Below are 14285 nucleotides of genomic sequence, written 5' to 3'. Positions count from 1 at the left end.
GGATATTCAGTAGGTCTGAGAAAAGAATGTAAACTATTGTTCATTCTTCCGCAGGGCCCATGAGGCCCTGGATTGGGACCTGACTAATTTTCATAAGAATTATGTGTAAAGTTCGTTATTAATGCCTGAACAGCTTTTTTTATTTTGCATATTTAAATTAGTAATAATGGTCACATTTATTTGAAACATATACATACCATTGGAAAGAAAAAAATTATCCATAGTCTTAATTTTGCAATCCATTTTCGTTTTCCACGTGATTTACGGTGACATTTGAAAAACAATGCATAAAAATGCTGAAATAGCGTTTTTGGTTTACTGTCCCCTTGACGACCGTCAGTATTGTTTATGTAGTTTGACATCTCTTCTATAGATACAGTTTGAGATATCAACGAAGCTTTATTTTATCCACCTGAGTTTTTGAATTTATTGGATTTGCCAGGTATGCCATCGCAACGTTTACAACAAGGATGGATCGCCAGTTAATTTGCTTCGTAATTTGAACCCACCACGTCTGTGCAATGGCACGCAATTAGTCACTAAAAATTGATTTAAAACGTTTTGAACATTTTGAAGGGAAGGCTCTATCGGAGAAAATGTATTGCTATCACGAATCCCTATTATTCCGAGAGAAGTGCCAATAGAATTCAAACGGGTTCATTTTCCAATTCGGTAATATTATATAATCAAAAGCCCCCGTACCTTTATCCAATTTAGCTGCCTGAATGCATGAGTAGTGATTCTAGTTCTCATATATTTATTTCGGTCGTTTGTAGCGGAAAGAATGAAGTTTTGGTCAGCATTACCAAGCATCAGTGCAAATGTACAAAAGTTTTCTCATTTTCCTATCGCTAACCTATCCCATATCCACTCTGTTGAACGTTTATTGGCATAGATTCTACTAAAGCTAAATCATATTATGTCAGTTCTGAAATTTCATCTTAATGAAATTGGCATTGAAAAAGGCTCACTCACCCAGTATATGCGAGCTTTTTGTAGGGAATAAAATTTCTGTGGCTTAGTGTAGACTTAGTTAGTTCCAGGCACAATTGAGGGTAAAAATATTACCATGTACCCTCCGTTATACTGTTTGATATTAGTACCACATTATTTTCTGGATTTTAATTATTGCCTCTTTTTAAATATGGTAAGACTGTAGAAAGAAATTAAAACGGTAATCCAAGGCATAATTTTATATTGTGGTTGTCTCAGCTACGTGAATTTGGAGGGAAGTTGAATTTTAATGAGCACATGCAATTAAAATGTCACCTAGGCTTGAAATTTTTCGTAAAACATAAATGTCGTCTGTGTCGTGAGCCTCAGACATCCCTGAAAAAATAAACGAAAATTTCAACAAATAAAATAGCAATTTACGCGCGTAATTCCTCATAATTATCCATCCTAAAATATGAACAAGAAATGGTAATATCCACTCTTTCATTATATTACTGCACTACCGACCACGATTTCGACATATTATGTCGTTTGCCTTGAATTAATATATTAAAAATTGGAAATTTGTTGTTTATTTTTTATCATGGATATATCAAAAGAGAGTATAGATATAAAGTTACATTATTGTATGCAGTAGGTGGAGATATTGATTGCTTAGAGGATGAGGAGTTATAAGCTCTAAAGGTGCTTTAACTTGGGCATTCTGGATAGTAATATCTTCACCTTCTTTGACAAGAAAATTTACAATTTGTGAATAGGCAGCCAATCTCTTTCCTCATAAGAGGAAACATGCATAAATTCAAAACCGATATTCTTGCAGTAAATATCTCTGTAGATTCTAGTGTCACTTGCAGGAGAAAGATTCAAGTATTTTTGATAATCTATTTCCTTATTTACATTATTTACATTCGGTAATAATGGATTTAAGTCTGCAAAAAAGTGACCATAAGATCTGAAAAAATTTGCTAAATCATCAGCATTTCCACAAAATCAATTCTGAAACGATTTTATACGCATCCTCATAATTATTTATAATCGCACGCGTAATCAGACCCGCTGTGACACTGATGGAAAAAGTTCATAGAATATGGATGGGAGCCGTTTCCCAATAGGAAATCCCAAATAGATTCCAGATGGGTGAAATAAGGTATTGCTCTAGGAGGAAAAAAATAGTTCGCCTACCGGAAAGCAATCGGTTTCGGAGCGCGTCAGGTTCGGAAGGCAATGATTTGAATTTGCGCGTAGGAAAAAGTCCCAAGAGCTGATGTAGATAGGCATCATTCTTCACCGTCGAGGTTTCTTTTATATCCCTCCGCCGCTGTACGGATTTCATTCAAACTCGCTATCACGATTGTGCGCTGACTGTGATTCAGGCATTCCATCAGTCTAGCTTTCCCACCACATCAAAGTCAATATTTTTCTCTCTCATTCTTGGGCTCTGTCTATTTTATGCCATGCATCTTGTGATAATAACTGGGATCGTAGCTAGGAAAGCTATAGCTATCTCCAAATATATAATATAGCTAATATCATAGCCATCTCCAAAGTTTAAAAAATCAATCCTGTTTTATGGATTAACTAATAAACCGGTTAATAAGTTTTATGATGCACAGCAAAAATATTAGTATTTAAACGACATATAACAGAAAAACTTGCTCAAATTATCACGAAACAATGAAATAATCAGTTTTTTTTTGTTAATTTTGTAAATATTTGACGTACAAGAGTAGTTTTCGTATGTTTCAGCCATATCTTGTTTGCCAAAGAATTATGCTTTTGCATTTTCTTCCTATGAGATGACTTGCAAAGCTTCATGGTATTTTATCGATATAATGTTGATTTATAGAAAATACTGGTTTTACCTCTCAAACATTGAGAACCCTGTTCGATTCACCGCTAAAACATTGTTAAAATTTTCTAAGATATCATTGAAAATATTTTTTCTCTATCGAAAAAGATATAGAAAAATGTTGTTTGTAGATCATAAGGAAATTTGTCTCATCTGTTTGTTTATGCTGCAGTATTGCTAACACTCACAGCTGCTGCCTAAATGACAAACTGCAAATTTTTTAAATTGTTTTTCAAAAAAAATACAGCCGCTCATAAATGGTGAGTTATAATATCAACCCACACATTGGGTCCGAGAAGCATTATAGGGACTTTAGTTATGACGAATCGTTTCCTTAAAATTATGCGTTTTGCTGAAATAAATGGACCCTGTTTTTTTGGGACGCCATTTATGAATGAGCTGTTCCAAAGATAGTTATCTCTTCCCTCCTGATTGCTATTCTACTTTCCTAGTGGCAGTATTTATTACCACCTTACCAATTAGTTTATCATTCACAATCTTAATATTAGGCCCGACTTCATCTCTTCGGCTGCATATAAATATCATGATTTTCTTCGTTTTGATCTTCAGCTTGCATCAGCCAATTATCCTTCCATAAAGTTGCTAGGACATTTGTTATCCTTCTCAGTCTCTACTATGATTGCAATATCGGCAGGAAATAATAGCATGCTATTTTTTACCTAAGGATATCCACCAAAAATGGCATGTGAATCCAATCGCCTCTGACATTAAATTCACACTCCTACAAGACTTTGTAGATATTAATTTTTAAAATTTTTATCAAGGAGAAAATTTAGCATTCGAATTTACAGATCAGTCTTTGACAGATGCAAAAGTGTATATTTAGAACACAAGAGAGCCGGGTGAAGCCTTTGGACATCCCCAAATAAAATCGTCGAAGTTTGGAGTGGCCCAGGGAAAAGACCTTGCACGTGGCGCAATGCCCCCATACCCTAAATGCGTGATATACGCACTCCTGTGGCTTACTCTGGGGTGAGATCCACCCTCTCCTATTCAAACAAATCTTCGGTTTGAATCACCAAGGGAGTGAGTAAACTTTTAATTTAGCTCGCGGCAGAGCTTAAACATTAAACTAGGGAAGCCAAAGTTCGATGAAGTGAAGGAGTTTTGTTATCTAGGAAGCCGGATAACCTATGATGCACAAAGCAAAAATGAAATAGTGGAATAGCGCAGGCGAAGAGGGCTTTCTACAAAAACAAGTGAGTCTATTCACTGTTGAAAATACAGTTATAGAAGCCAGGGAAGCAATTCATCAGATGCTGCAGATGTAGCATGTTTCTTTATTATTACGAAGCTTGGACATTGACAGGTGTAGATAATTATAGAGTGGAAGATAAAGTGGATCGACCGAGTAAGTAATAAGGAAGTATTGAGAAGAACATGAGAAATAAGAAGACCTATGAATTTTACAGACAAACAGGGCCTTTAACTTAGTTGACCACATCATGAGGCATGATGGCCTGGTGAAAACAATCGTAGAAAGACAGGTGGAAGGTAAGAAGGGCAAGGAACGGCCCCGAATGAGTTACATAGGACAGACTATAAAATATGTGAAAGAGAAGATATACGTCACTATAAGAAGGGTAGTGGATAGAAGAGAGGAATGGAGAATTGCGTCAAAGCAATCTTAGGGTTGTTGACTGATGGTCATGATGTAATATAGGATGATTTTCCATCTCCTAATTTCATTCACCATCCTCTCGTCTCCCACGCAATTACCGGTCGCTTCCTAATTACCACGCTCTGTCCACCTGCTTTTCCCTCATCATGACTTCCGCCTAATCCCATCCGCCGTGACGGCAGCTTCCTCCTTAGACTTCCTTTCGCTCCGCTACGAATTTGCCATTCCGTGTGAAACTCCACCCTCCTAATCCTTCTGATTTTTTTCCACTCGCCTTCGCCGTCAGATCCTGCCCTACTGCGCTTACATATCACCAAAATGTTTATCCTTTCACTTCTTTACGCCTGAAAACTCCTATAGGGAAGGGTTGCAGAGTCAAAAGTTGTATCAGATTGAAAAATAAGGATGAAGTGTGCAGTAAAAATTTCTTGGAAAATAATCAATAAAATTTCATATCAACTCAAGCACTTACACCAACCTATATAAATTGATGAAGAAGCAGGAGCAATTTCCACAGTTTTAAATTTATTGGTACTACCGGTGTCGTTTTACAGCATCATCAGGTGGAGGTGGAAATCGCTCCTGCTTCTACATTATGTCACGTTTCCACTCCATCTCGCCTAAAACCCACTAATCCTGCCCACATATCACCACCGTGCTGTTTGCGCCATGTTTGACCTTTCCCTTCCTCGCTCCTGGAAATATCTTTATGGAAGGGATGCAGAGTCAAAAGTTACACAGTTATCGTCCTATACTCGTGCGTCAGATTTCCATCTTATTATTTTTAGCAACATTAAGGAACCTAGTAACTTATTGCTTAGGCAAATAATAATTAACTATAAGATTGGGTACGTTAGTAATTAAAGTAGAAAAATAATTCAGTAGTTTTTATTAAGAAACTGTGTATATTGAAAGGTCGTCTTAACTGTTTATAATGCACTGATTTCGAGACAGGACAAATTTTACATGAATTTCGGAGAGAAAAATTCCCCTGAACTGGGAATCGAACCACGGTCCTTTTGATTTTTTGGGACTCTGCGCGGACCACTGCGCTATCTCTGTTAATACCGCTATCTCTGTTAATATCTCACCTTCGCCGTCAAATCCTGCCCACATATTACCACGATGCTGTTTGCGCTATGTTTATCCTTTCACTTCCTTGCTCCTGGAAACACCTATATGGAAGAGATGTAGAGTCAAAAGTTTTCTCAGGTTGAATAATGGAGATAAAGTATGCTGAGAAAATGTCTTAAAAAAATAATCAATAAACTGTCTTGTTACCCAAGCACTTGCAACTACTCCTACCTATATAAGGTGACTTTAACCCATCATAACCCAATGCTGCTTCCACATAATATAGGAAAAGCGTACATTTTCAGCTCTGTTCAGGAAATTTTTCTACTGTGTGTTCTTTTGTGCTGTAAAGTTTAAGGGCGAGATATGTTTCTGCCACAATAATTATGAAACAGTAAAATATGTTCACGTTTTTAAAATGAGAAGTCTTGAAATTCAATTTCTCCCAGAAGTGGCACTGGCTTAGCAAGGGTTAAACATTGTGAAATGTATTATGCGCTCAAATGTCAAATACTCATGTCATTCATATTCGCTAAGTACCACATAACTGCGACATGCAGTTGTGAATTGAAATCATCTTCCACATAAGCCATTATTTTATTGATCAAGGAGCAATTTCATCTTAAAACTTTTACTCTATTTTCGCTTAACCCCCTATATTTTCCTAGTTCAAATCAAATACCATAAGTAATGTTTTCGAATGCAAAAAGCTATCAAGAAGAATAGTTTACATTTCAATGAACATATGTATCTTTGACGGGTGCGAAAGTGTTGACTTCATGTATCAGAAAGAGTTATTGCGCTTTTATAAAAAAAGTAATTTTTTCATGACAGAATGGCGCTTTTGAAGATTAACATAGTAAAATAACTATTCTTTATCCTACTTGCCCTGCTCTGATGATAATCCCTGTGTAATAATGAATTTCCGGATGCATGAGGGTGAAACTAACCTCACAAAGAGAAATCAGATAGAAATTGGATATGACGCCAACCAAATCTCGTGCTAGACTGGTTTTGGATAGAGACTGACGGGATATTCATAGAAATTTCATCCTGATGGGGAAGATTATTCGCAGCACGCCCTCAGGCTATCACGTTATTTTTCCTCTGCGAATGTTTTGATACGCGGCTATTTTCGATTTTTTGGCTAGAAATGAGGAGTATTTTGTGTGGAAAGGCTGTAAATCATTCAGTTACCTGAGAGACTGTGCTTTTGTAGCTTGTTAAGTAACAACCAAATTAATTGCGGTTATTTATTCCTTTAAAATCATTCACGTTTAACCTCTCTCCGCAGGGGGAAAAATAATTTAGCACCCCCAAGAAATATCGAATGAAAGAAAAAAAAACAAATCAGTCTTAATTCAAATTTATGAAATAATCTCCATAAGCTTTTCCAAGTGCATGCAAATATAATAATTGGAATATCAATCGATATTATTATAATTAAAGTATTCTACCGATAAAGGTAGGAGTCCATGGAGTGCCTAAGAAGAATTCCGTGAGCCTCCCCTTCCATCATGCACTTCCCTCTTCAATTCGCAATAAGACCTACTCCCTTTGATTAGATCTAAAAATCCTATTATTTTCTTTCCTGTGCCTCGTTTACCAAACATTCTTCCTTCTAACACCATTTTCAACATCCCCTCCCCGCTGAGTACTCGCTCCATCCGTACCTTCTGTCTCCTCCGTATCTAATCTAAAAGCTACCTCTTCTCACCCACCATGTCCAGAACTTCATCGTTCCTCCTCCTCTCCGTCCACTTCACCTTCTCCATTCTTCGCCACACCCACATCTCGAATGCCTCCGGTCCTTTCTTGTCCTCCTTCGTAAGTGTCCACGTTTTCGCTCCGCAGAGAACTACACTCCAGATCAGACTCTTCAATAACTTTTCTTTAAGTTCCTACATAGCGAACCTCTCAGAAGCTCCTTCCAGTTCATTAATGCCTCCTTTGCCAATGCAATTATCTTCCTAAATTCCTTACTACTGTATCTGTTTTCCTCTAACGTGCTGCCTAAATAGTTGAACAGCTCAGCCTGCGTAAGTCTTTCACCACCCACCTTTATCTAACAACATTCCTCGCTCGTGATGCTTTGCAAAACCGTATAAACTTGGTCTTCTTGTGATTAATCCTCTTCTTGTAATTAATATTATTCCTCACAGCGCTCGAATAACGCATCCACTAAAGCCTGAAGCCCTCTCGCTAATCAACGCCTGTATATCCGCGGGTATCACTGCTTTGAACATCATTCCTCTTACTTTTATACCAGCTTCTAACTCATCCTACGCTTCCCTTACCATCTCTTCATTGTACACGTTAAATAGAAGCGGCGATTAAGGACAGCCTTGCCTCACTCCTCGGCCAATGCTTGTCCACCCAGATTCTCCGTCCGCTATCCTTACTTGCGCAGTCTAGGCCATATGCAGATTACGAATCAGTCGCCTATCCCTCCAATCTGCTCCTATTTTCTCATAAAGATATGAAGTGATTAATAAACTTGATGTATGATTTGGCCGACAAGCTTCTTCCCAAAATAACCGATTTATGTAATTAAGAAATGCCATGATATCATCTTCATGACATTATAATTTCAAATCCCATGAAAGCCTAATATAATGAAAAATTAGGTACTTTTCTACGATTTATATTTTAAATTTCAACGAGCCAGGGATAGATTTTCATCATGTTAATTTTAGATTAATTCTATTAGAGTCTGCTCAAATTCATTTCGAAGCCGGAATAATGACATCATATTTAATTAAAAGGAAATGCAAAAACTAATCTCCCAGAAATCGCGCTTATTCTAGATGCAAATATTTCAGCGTATAAATTGTAAAATACTCTAATTATAGTCATTGATATTGCTATGTTTTATTGTGTGACGTTTGTCATTTATTGCGGTGGCATTCAAAATATGTTTTCAGCTTAAAATGGATGGAAAGTTTGACTGGAAAATGGATAATTGGGAATTGAAACCATTAACAAAAGTGTGGTAAACATTTCATCTCCCCTATTGCTATATAATATATCCTTTGTTTCATTCGCCATTCGGAATACATTTTTCCAGCGAGTGTTTCCTGAGTTGATCTTTTCCATTGCAATCCTAAATTAAGTCTAGCTTCCGTACATGGATCTTGCTAAATTTTACTGATTGTGAAAACATTTTTTCTGTGATTGCTTGGCTATTTTATTTTTATGTCTTCAAAACTACGTTCTCCAATGAGGAAATTAGCGCGCGTCATTTGGATGACGCGCGATATCACGAGATGAATGGACAAGTTTCACCAGTCTTCCCAAGTGATTTACGTAATGCCTGGATGATAATTAACAGAAAAACCCATATGTAGGATTTTAGTAACACAACTATCCAGTTTCTGTTTTGCTTTTTCTGAGTTCTTGATACCTCAATTTTTCCAATTGAGGTGAGAAGTATTTCCTAAAACTATGATTAAATATGATCCGTTGCGATTGCCAGCCTCGGTGGCGGCGGGGTAAGGTCCTCGCCTGCCAAAGAGGAGGTCGTCGGTTCGAGTCCCGCCTGGGTAAGTTATCCCTTTCCATAGTATAGTTGTTAGTATACCTGAAATTGTCAACATGTTAAAAACCCCGATGTAAAAAGGCGTATAGAGCTGTTTTCGGTGGTAAGGGAATAAACAAATTAAAGCAAACTATATAAAATATAGTGTGCATCGTTTTGCTATCGGTAAACTAGTATTCCCATAATAAAACTGTCTTCGCACTGTGTTGTTGTGCTTCAATAACAAAAATAAATAAAAAAAGAAGATTCCCAAGCAGTTGATTATATCCATAGGATATTTAAGTACGGTTGGTATATCCTTAACATGTTGTTATTACACGATATTACATGAACATTTTGGCAATTTTGCATATATATATCCTATTTTTAACATCTACGACGAGTTTAAAAAATAATGTTACATAGATATCCAAGTTATAATATCTGTGGTATCAAAAAAAATATTATTCCAAACTGTGTCAATAGATAGCATATATACTGCAAAGAATTGATGAGCGCAAACGTTTTGTTTGTATTCCTGGGGTGTACCAAAATCCATAATAAGCACATATGAGGAGGTAAGAAGCCAAGGGGTAAAAGTGATTTTTTTCTCGACAGAGGTAGGTAAAGTTAATTGTTAGATAATATACACAAACATTTGTTCGCCGAGGGATACGAGTTAGTCTCTGTTTTGTACTGTTATCGAGTAGAAAATCAAATGCACTTCCAAGTATCTAATTCAACTCGTTTGCTTTCTTTACGTAATTTCTGCACATAACTCTGTATAAAATAAGAAATCACTTGTACCCCTTGACTTCTCACCCACTCATATATTGTTTATTCATTAGAAGTTATTAGAGATTATATATCTAAAGATGTTGTAATGTGGTCCTCCATGTTCTCTGTTGTATTTCCCTGCAATGTTCTTAGGCGGATCCTTAGGATATTTGACAGATATCCATGCAACCTTGAATGGATGGACATGAATATTGCACCGATGTCATATGTTAACGCCGGCAGTGTTGTCTGGATTTTGTTGGAATATTGATTGCTGCTTGGGTTATCTATTTAAGTTTTTGAAAGAGAAGAAAACGTGTCAGCAGCGATTCTTCCTGATTCAAATTGCGTGACAAACTCGAAAATGGCAGGCATTATTTTCTTCGAGGGTTTCATTAAACATCCACTGCCCATGAAGTTCGCGTAAAAACAACGTTGATGAGTCTTTGTAGTGAAAATGAAGCGCATTCAGAGGGCTGAAATTCATACGGAAGACTCAGGGCTTGGCGGAGCAAGTTTTATTGCTGGTAAGTGTATTCAACATCAATAACTTCGGGTTACTTTAATTGCGAGATATACTACATAATAATCATCTTATGCGTCAGAAGTCACCCTGATTATTTTTCAACAACGCTGAGGAACCTAATAACTTAGAACCATATAAGGGAAGCCCCTCTAGTTTCACCGTCAGATCTCTTTCAGTTTAGCTAGGTGTTAGGAAATGGATGGCCATGAGGTGTAGTTTCTGTTTCACCTGCCAACGCTCAATACTTGTATATTTACATGTGACGTAAAGTACAGGAAAAACGCCTATTGTTCCGTAAACAGAGGTATATTTCGTTCTCATAACTGCCACCGGAGGGCGTAGTTGTATTCGATGTTCAGATTTTTTGTGTGTGTGTGCTTACGACCAGTCGTCGTAATTCTCGGAGTGAGTTGAGTCACTGGGTCAGTCAGCGAGCGGAACTTATGGTGAAAGTGCGTGGTGCCCCGGCCCCTCCCCCGCCCCCCAAGTGTTGGCGGAACGACAGACAGGAGGATTTGCTGACTGACTGATGGGTGAAGTTGCCCCCCACTATTGTACTGATTAGTGAAAGTCCCCCCATTATTATTCATTGTTTTCTTGGTATTGTTAAGTTGTGAATATGTGTATATTTTGAACGTTTAAAACTGTTCCTCTGGTCCTTCGGGTGATGGTTGAAGGAACATCGTTCCCTTTTCGTCCCGCGACACCTACGTTTATGCAATCCGCGACACAACAATGGACCCTTATACTCCGTTGCTAGGATTTAGGACAGGCGGTGGTTTGTTGTGATTCGGGTTGCATACAGCTGGGCGTTTTCCTGGAACTTCCCGTCGCAAATATCTCGAAAAGTTTAAGTTTCTCGAATTAAGTGTTGGCGGATGATACAAAAACTATACTTCATGGCTGTCCATTTCCTATCACCTAGCATAATTTAAGCGAGATGTGGTGGTGACCCTTAAGGGACTTCCCTTGTCATGCCAATTATTTTACCATAAAATTGGGAACGTAAGTGAAATATAAAAAGAAGTTAGTAGTATTTTAAGAAAGAGTCTGTTTTTTTATGAAAAAATGCGTCTTAACTGGTTATAATGTACTCAGAGGAGATTTTTTTCATTGAATTTCCGAGTGAAAAACTTCGCGAGGGCTGGGAATCGAACCCCGGTCCATTTATTTTTTGGGAACTGAGCAGAGGACCACGCTATTCTGCTTCTTGAATTCCTATGGAGGTTATACCGAGGCTCATGGTACAGTATATTAGGCCCTTATGGTCCATCAAGGATGGCAAGGATGATTGTGGTGAGAAATAATTCTCCTCGTGGCAATTCGTGTGTATGATTTTTTTCTCATGGAAATTCATGTAAATTTCAGCGCAATTAACGCAGTAGACTCGAAATCATAGGCGGACGGGAGCACGTTTCTCCCCCCTCCATAGATGCTTAAAAAATAGACAAGATTTTTAATATGGTTATCTTTATTCATGGTTAAATAAAAAACACAGTACTGTTCCACAACCTTATAATTTTGCAGTCTACTAGTTTCAACGTTACAACGTCATTATCAAGACTAACTGTGTTCGTTTTATTTTGTGTATTAAGGAGCCTTAATCATTTAATTTAAAATTATTAACTTTTATATCAGCATAAATAGAATATTATCTACATTTATTGTGGTGTTTTGTTCTTAATCTCAAATATTAGTAGACCGTTCAGACCCTTGTGGCACCCCCAGGAAAAAAATCCTGGATCCGCCCCTGATCGAAGCACTGCACAGGACTTAGTTCGTTTGGTATGATTACGGCTATTTTCCTTTGTTGATGTAATCGTTTTTTATTCATTGTCGTTGGTGGAAAAGTAATAGTAATATTATGAAATTAAGACTTAACTTGCGGAAAAATAGAAAAACTAAAAAAAGTTTTATTACGCCCACAGTTTAATGCATTCACGCATTTTATAATCGGCTATTTCGACTGAAAATAATTGATGTTTTTGGAAGTATGAAACTCTGCTTCAATTAAGGTACACTGTTGTGGCTATATCCGACGGCACATTTCTCGCTGAAGTAATTAAAAGTGTTACGATGTTTAATTTTGAAGACGTTGGGAGAGATTTTTGAAAGCAGTTCGTGAAAAACTTTTTTTTATTTCCTCGTGTTTATCCATTCAGACGCTCCGAGGCTTACTTTTAGCCAAACTCTTTCGAGCTCAGTAACTCAAACTGGAAACGAAATTTTATTTCCTTTTCCTCATGGAGCGTTGCGCGAGGATTTTTCCGCACGAAATATGTTTGGTTGCTCACTGAGAGGAGCTCCTCAGTCTTATATCAAGCCGCCATCGGGACTTTTTTTTTTATTCTATAGCGACATCATGGTGGTCGGATCGATAGGAAACCTAGATTCAGTTTCAACCTTTGATTTGAACCAGTGCGAGAGAACTGGAACAGGAATACTGTATTTTTCAGTATCAACTGCCTGATCATACATGCGTTCTTCGTTTCTTGTACTTATCAACCTCCATAATTAACTCATTGACCTCTAAAGGGAGCAAATTAACTTAATAATACTCTCCCTAGCTCTGGCAAAGAAATAACCAGCAAAGTATTTACAGTTTTCCTAATAAAAATTTTTAGACGTTTCGCAAAACGACTTGTTTTCTATTCTCAAGGCGTGTTTCTGTCTGAATGTCTAAATTCACACGCTTGTGAATTTGGATATTCAGACAGTAACACGCCTTGAGATTGAAATACAAGTCGTTTTCCGAAACAACGGTCAATACGACTGGATTTACTTGGTGTAAATCCTCAGAAGAATTCCTGAATATTTTTCACCAGGAAAAATTTAAATCGTCCATTAGGAACACTGTAAATATCTATGATAAAAAATGCAAATGGTAACCTCCTAACTTTAATACAAAACTGAATTTCCGACAATAAGTTCAATATATTATATCATTTTGAAGTAAACATTACGTGATGAAAATGACATAAATGCTGAATCTGACATAACATGAAAATTGAAAGTGACATATTACGTAGAAATCATGGCCATTAGTTGAGTTTTGTATTAATATGTGGAAATTACCATTTGTGTTTTTATCAAGGATATATCAAACTTTCACCAATTGAAGCCTGAACCGATTTTATGCTGTAAATAATTTGCAGGTTATATCCTGACTGGAGCTGTGTAGAGTCTTACTTAGTTCATTTTGCTCCTTTTAGAGGTGGCTTGGTCAATGAGTTGCCTGTAATAGGAAGCCAGTTCTTAATGGAAAAACATCTTTGCTTAAGAAAGCTTCTTGATTTTTTGTCACTTTGGAAGGATATCAGCGGCAACGATCATTTGATATAAACTTTATTGACCCATACTTTCAGGAGAATCTCCAGTTAGCTTTTGGAGAACAATAAAAAAATGCTCGGCTTTGGCGTGAAATTAGTTGTCACTGATCCCATCATGAATGGAAGAGGTATTTTTAAAGACCTTACCTATAGAAGAGTTTAGAAGAGTGTCACCACTCATTTGTTTTAAAAATTCATATTTATTTCTCAACTCAGCGCTATCCACGCGATTCGATAACATTAGAAAGTGAACAGATAATAAACAATTGGTGTAGAATTATTGCCTATCGAGTGCATCACTTTTTTCGATTTACGATTAGGTGTGACGTTATGGGAAAAAAACTTAACGGAAATCAATATTTATTTTCATTTTTTAATAAAAATTAGTCTGCGAAAGAGATTTATGTAATTGAAATCACGCTTTACTTAAAAATGTAGAGGGGAAAATAAACAAATCATTTATTCGTGATATCCATCAATTTTCGTTTCATTTGATTTATTTTTGCATAAATCGGATTTCCACTATTTACATCAGATTTAGAGAGGAGAAAATTAATTTAAAGGAGAATGACAGCATTTTTACTTCAAATTGTCCTGGCCCAATGTTAGTGATTTCG

The sequence above is a fragment of the Ischnura elegans genome, chromosome 6, assembly GCF_921293095.1.
Source record: "Ischnura elegans chromosome 6, ioIscEleg1.1, whole genome shotgun sequence".
Taxonomy (NCBI): domain Eukaryota; kingdom Metazoa; phylum Arthropoda; class Insecta; order Odonata; family Coenagrionidae; genus Ischnura; species Ischnura elegans.
The sequence above is the reverse complement of the archived record's forward strand: the minus strand, read 5'-3'. Positions refer to the sequence as shown.